The 5,693-nt window shown below is 46.3% G+C and overlaps 1 protein-coding gene across 1 annotated transcript in view; it reads left to right on the top strand.

Annotated features, from left to right (window-relative positions):
• The first annotated feature begins 222 nt into the window (after positions 1–222).
• Positions 223–5,693, top strand: part of AP4S1 (adaptor related protein complex 4 sigma 1 subunit) — a 48,989-nt gene continuing 43,518 nt past the window's right edge. The window contains exon 1 of the mRNA XM_019518923.1: positions 223–273. The gene's annotated coding sequence lies outside the window, so the exon portion shown is untranslated. The remainder of the gene's footprint in view (positions 274–5,693) is intronic.

The raw sequence follows: 5,693 nt of genomic DNA, 5'->3' as shown, positions 1-5,693 counted from the left end.
ACGGGCCGCGGGCCGCGGTCACTAGGGCAGAGGCGTGGCGCGCGGGGGCGGAGCGACTGCCCCTCCCCCCTGGGCGTCCGCATTCCTCGGATGCTTCTGCCGGTGCCGCCCCAGCGCCGCGCTCCCGCGGCTCCGCGCGGGGGGCGGGAAAGGCCTCACATGTGAGCGGCGCGTAACGGCGAGTCCCGGGTCGTTTCTTTTTGAACCAGACCAAGCTCGTGCACCCACCTGCGCCGCGATTGCGGCGGGGGGAATACGTCTGTCCCTGTACAGGTACATGGATAAAAGACATCAAGTTATCTAAAGAATTTTTTTTGCAAAAATCTTGTTGGTCTAATACAAGATATCACCTCTGACCACGAGTCTGGATCAAGTTATCTATGAGGAGATAGTGTTATGTATCTGTTATCAAGATATACAGATAGTTTAATATATCTTTCTGTAAGATAAAGATGGAAGATCTCTTTATTAGTTATAAAGATTAGATCGATTACCAATTTTTCATGTGCTCTTTTTCATGCATGATCCTGGCAGGTCATGTTCTTTATTTGTATTTCACTTTGAAAAATGTGGGCAGTTTTTCAAGCAAATGACTGACTTGCCAGAGAAATCAAAGCACCACACAACTCCAATGCTGGTTGTAGATCTGCCAGGACAAAAAAAAGCACATGGAAAAACATTAACTTTATTTTTGTTTTAAGTATTGCCCTTATTAACAAAGGACTATTCTTTTTTCCCAAGAAGTAATTTAAAAACCTCTCCATTATTTTGTAATCTTTCCTTAATCCAAGGTCCTTTCCACAGGGAGAAAGTCTTGCAAAGATTTATCACCATGATTTGGTTGGTTTCCCTGCAAAACTGGTAGCAAATTCCATTTTTTTTCCTTATTACATATGAGGTATATGCTATATTCAGTCTAAATCAGGTCAGACTGTCACAGATTCATTGCCCTCAATTTCAGCGGTAATGACAGGCATATAAAAACAAGAAATTCAGCCATCACCTCCTGCTTGAAAAAATTGTGTCTCACCCATAATTAAATGAGAGGGTGTGGTTTCATCTTTCCCCACAAACATATCTTTAATAACAGGTTCTTTTACGAGGTGAATCTAAAATTGTATCAGTTGCTCAAGCATGGACAAATTCATGTACGGTACATGTTTTTAATCCTATGGATTCGCTCCAATGACCACCTCCTGCTCTTTCAGGATAGGCATCTCTCTTTCATGACTCTTTCCAGCTGGATGTTGATCTTTGACTTGTTTTACATGTTCTCACTTGTAACTTCCTCCTTCTCAGCTACTCCTTAAAACCTTCCTCATTGCATTAGTCCATGACAAACCCAGCCCTCCATTCTCTGCTGACTTGCTGTTCCTCATCAAACATTCAGCTAATTCAGTCAACTTCCTTTTACTCAATTTTCCCTTTTCTTTCTGTTTGAAAGTTACTGTATTGAGCTCTGGTATGCATATGCTCTCTTTCTACAACTCATCATAAACTATTCTGTGATACTTACTTTACCTCATAAAAAATGTATTATTAACACAGGCATTTTAAAGAATTATGGTCAACAACTGAATCACATTGAAGGCAGTACAATTCCTAACAATTTTCACTGCTTATATTAGTATCCAGTGAAAAACAGGAAAGATTGTAGCTGGTAAAATTATAATTCCGCATGGAATTTCCATGCTTTTTTCAGTCTATAAGCATATAGTATTCCTTGACAATTAAAAGGAGTTGGGAGAGACATTTTGCTCTTTCCTTCCTCGCTAACTTCCTTAGATTAGTGAATGCTTTGATTTTTTTTTCTTTCTTTTTTTGGTCAGATTTCTAGCCCTTGAGTTGAAGCTGTTTTTTCCACCTCAGGTCCCATGAAAGAAGTTACTTCACCATCAGAACTAATGCAGTTCACATAACAGGAGGTCAGGGCATTGATTTTACTACAAATGATTAGGAGTACTAATCAATTTTAATAGTTCTAGATGAATGGCTTAAAGATCTTTAAAAACCAAAAGGCCTTGTCCCTGCTCAGAATCAAGACAAGCAGAAGTAAAGGAGGTTCTTGACATATATAGTCTCTTCCTTTGCTGCACACCTTCCTTTGATTTGGCAATAGGATCATAACCACATGTCTGGTATCCAAGGAGTTCATAATCATTTGTACCTAATGATGAATCATTTGTACCCAAAACACTTGCTCTTACCTTATCACCCACCAGCTTTTGGCTTTATGATAGATTCACCTTTTTGTGCCCTTCACCTATTCCTACCCAACCACTCTTCCTTACCTTTCAGTTACTTAGCCCTTTTTTCACTTCACTTTTGCTCCATTTCTTGCTACTCTCATGTGCATCACATGTCAACCTATATACAAAGTGGGTGCATGTGGTCCTGCTATTACATTGACGCAATAAACTCCAGAGCAGTTTGCACTGGAGTTAACTGCTCCAGGGCATGGCATCTACAGAGGCACCCCAGACTCCAGCAATTAAAGCTAGGGTGGAACAGCCCAGGGCTCCGGGTGGTGGTGGCAGGCAGCAGAGGGGCCTGGCCCCTGGCTGGCTGAGCTGACCAGGCGCAATTTTCGCCCAGTTGTCACCATCCACATAAGCATTTGATCGCAGTTAAATACTCTGCCATAAGGAAGTTCTGTCCTTGACAGTTCTCTTATGGCAGAGTTAATTTACTGTACCCTAATACCAGGACACACATAGATGGTGACACTTTACTTGCAGCTAATTAGTCAACTCCGTAGTACAGTGTGCATGTAGATGCACCCAGTAGATAATGAAAACACAGCCCTCGCTCCAAAACCATATATGTCTAAGTGAAATATAGAAAGCCAACAAAATTTAGGGACTTGGGAATCACAAATCAGTTGAAGTGACATGCAAATTTTTTTTTTTTAGGTAACTACGGGGGATTTAGGCTAAACTTAGGCTTTTAACTTACAGTGACCTTCCTCTGGCAGGCACAAAATCACTTAAGGCACACAAAAAACTAGGTCCTTCCATTTTGCTCAAGGAGAATCCTTAGGTGTCTGATTTAAGCTTGTGACATGCTCAGAAACCATCTAGATCACACTGAAATTTCACCTGTGCTCCATTGTAGTCTCAGTGGTGGTGCTGGGCAATGCTGATGGTCTGCCTAATGTTCTGATGTGTTATGTGTTTGTGGCGTTTGTTAAACACACTTCCAGGATTATTACTATTTTTAAACTAATGTCTGATATAAGAGGCATGACTGATCTTGGTACCACATGTTCCCCACACCCAGGGGAGTCTCCACCACACTGGGCTGCTGAGGCATTTATCTACTTGCTCTGTCTGGCTCCTTGAATTTTGCATTCTGGGCTATCCAGTAGTCCAGCTTCCCATAGAGCCCCCCCGAGTAACCTTAGGCTGAAAATGCCTAAAACTCAGATCTCCTTCCTGAGCAAGTATACTAACCTGTCTATAGCATTATGTAAAAGGTGGGACAGAACAAATGCTGCCACCAAAAATGTGCTGTCTTACACTGAACTCGGTTTTGATGTTAGCATAGAGAGGGGCTTCCTGGTTCAGGGAGGCACCTATGTTTTGGCTCCTAGCTCTGGTTCTGGCTCATAGATTGTAAGGCTGGAAGGGACCTTAGAAGATCATTGGGTCCAGCCCCCTGCACCAGGCAGGAAAGACAGCTGGGGTCAGGTGACCCCAGCAAGGTGACTGTCCAGTCTCCTCTTGAAGATTATCAGGGTAGCTGATTGCACCACCTCTGGAGGGAGCTTATTCCACAGTTTGGACACTAATTGTTTTTCGAAATGTTGAGCCCGAAATGGTCTTCCAGGAGTTTGTGGCCATTACTCCTCGTTTTCCCCAAGGGTGCCCTGGTGAACAGTTGTTCCCAGAGCCCTTGATGTATTCCCCTGATATAGCAGTAAGCTGCTACCAAATTCCCTCTCAGCCTTCTCTTTTTCAGGCTGAAGAGTCCCAGGTCCCTCAGCCTTTCCTTGTATGGATTGCTGTGCAAGTCTCTGATCATACGGTGGCTCTTCTCTGGACTCTCTCAAGCTTTCCCACATACTTGTTGATGTGCATCACCCAGGACTGGACACAGTACTCCAGCTCCCGTCTCACCAATGCTGAGTAGAGCAGGAGAATCACTTCCCCGCTCTACTCGGTTCGATTGATGCATTCCTGAGTATTATTTGCCCTGCTGGCTATAGCATCACACTACTGGCTCATAGTCTTACTGTGATCTATTATTACCCCCAGCTCCCTTTCGTTTGTAGTGCTGGTCAGTTGGGCGCTGCCTGTAGGTCTGTAAGGGGTTGTTCATCTCCAGATGGAGCGCTTTACATTTCTCAACATTGAACTTCATCTGGTTCTGACTTGCCCAACTTGCTAGCCTGTCTAGCTCCGCCTGTATCTGGAGCGTGACTGTGCTTCCCCATAACTTGGTGTCATCCATGAACTTCGCCAGTGAGCTCTTTACCGCCACATCCAAATCATCGATAAAGATGTAGAAAAGTACTGAACCAAGAACGACACCTGTGGGACACTGCTGGCCACTTCTCACTAGGATGACACAGATTCATTCATTAGGACTTTCTGGGTCCTACCCTGCAGCCAGCTATATACCCACCTAACTGTCTCGCAGTTAAGCCCACAATCCTCCAATTTTCTCACGAGAACATCATGGGGTACCAGATCAAAGGCTTTTTGGAAATCAAGTTATACAGTGTCAACCTCTTCACTCTTATCCAGGTGATGAATTACCTGATCGTAAAAGGAGATGAGGTTGGTAAGACAAGACCTGCCTGTGATGAAGCCATGCTGGCTGTCATTCAGAATTGTACCTTCTGCAAGCCTATTGCACATAGACTCCAGTCACAGGGTGGGGCCCCAGGAGCGGCCGTGATCTCTCCTGGTGCCCCTACCGTGCCAAGTTAGCTATCCAGCACCCTCGCTATCTTGCCCGCCACGTCTTTGATGCCACAAGTATTGTAAGGGAGGCTGCCTTTATCTGTCCCCTTGGACACGGTGCTCTTACTTTTTCCTGGCCCCCATTCTATATGAATAGATTTTGGTGCACCCAGCCCTAGGGCTATGCGTGGCTCCTACCTCCCCTTATACCATGCCCCAAGCCTCTCAGATGTCTCAGATGTTGTTGAGTCAGTTATTCGTGCTCGCCCCCTCTCCTGGGGCCTCTCACAGTGCGCTCGCCCCCTCTCCTGGGTCTTTCCCCAATGTACTCGCCCTCTCTGGGCTTCTTACAATATGCTTGCCTTCTCTGGGGCTTTTCCCAATGTGTGATTCTCTCACCCTCCCTGGGCTTTAGCCCTCCCTGGGCTCTACTCACGCTCCCGCCCACACTGGGGCCTGTCTCCACGCTCCCACCCACACTGGGGCCTGTCTCCACGCTCCCACCCACACTGGGGCCTCCCACAATTGGGGCTTAGGTGGCCTCGGCCTTACCTGGCCCCCAGACCCCCTTTCCGGGTCCTACGCCCCACTGAGGCTTTCCACAATAGGGCTCAGGCGGCCTCGGCCTTACCGGGCCGTCAGACCCCTTTTCTGGGTCCTGTACCCCACTGGGGCTTCCTGCCTACGCCCGCACTGGGCTCCTCCTGCTTCTGCCCACACTGGGGCCGGGATCAGGACACCCCAAAACACAGTGCCCTCTCCAGCACCAGGAAACCCCCCCCCCCC

This window comes from Gavialis gangeticus, unplaced genomic scaffold, assembly GCF_001723915.1.
Source record: "Gavialis gangeticus isolate Ggan-Ray unplaced genomic scaffold, GavGan_comp1, whole genome shotgun sequence".
NCBI classification, from domain to species: Eukaryota; Metazoa; Chordata; order Crocodylia; family Gavialidae; genus Gavialis; species Gavialis gangeticus.
The sequence above is the reverse complement of the archived record's forward strand: the minus strand, read 5'-3'. Positions and strand labels throughout refer to the sequence as shown.